Consider the following 464-nt stretch of genomic DNA (forward strand, 5'->3'; position numbering starts at 1 on the left):
TGCGGGCAGCGCTCTCATCCGGCGTCGCTTCAATGCCGGCTCCAGTGAGAGGTCGTGTCCGCTCTGGTTCGGCATGAATGCGGCGCTGACCAGCATCTAGCGGGAAAGCACGCGGGTAAGGGAGGAGGGGTTTTGGTGGTCTACGGTAGTCACGGACGGGCGTGGCAGTGGTCCAGACGCCCGCAAAGCCCCGCCCCCCACACACACCGACAGACTCAAAATTTGTGTCCGGTTTACGAGAAAAAGGCGCATCTGAATCAACCTGCAGACGGATGCAGGAACGGGTGGTTTAAGGGTCGACGTTGAAGGCAAGTATAAAGTTCATATACCCGCCAAAAAAAATTAAAGTTTACATGCTGCCTTCCTGCATGCAAGGTTTCGCGTATGTACACAGATACGTGTGTCTCTAGTGCTTTTTGGTTAGCTTGAGCTAGAAATAAGACCGTTTCCCGCAAAAAAAAAAA

The sequence above is a fragment of the Triticum aestivum genome, chromosome 5B (assembly GCF_018294505.1).
Source record: "Triticum aestivum cultivar Chinese Spring chromosome 5B, IWGSC CS RefSeq v2.1, whole genome shotgun sequence".
Lineage (NCBI taxonomy): Eukaryota > Viridiplantae > Streptophyta > Magnoliopsida > Poales > Poaceae > Triticum > Triticum aestivum.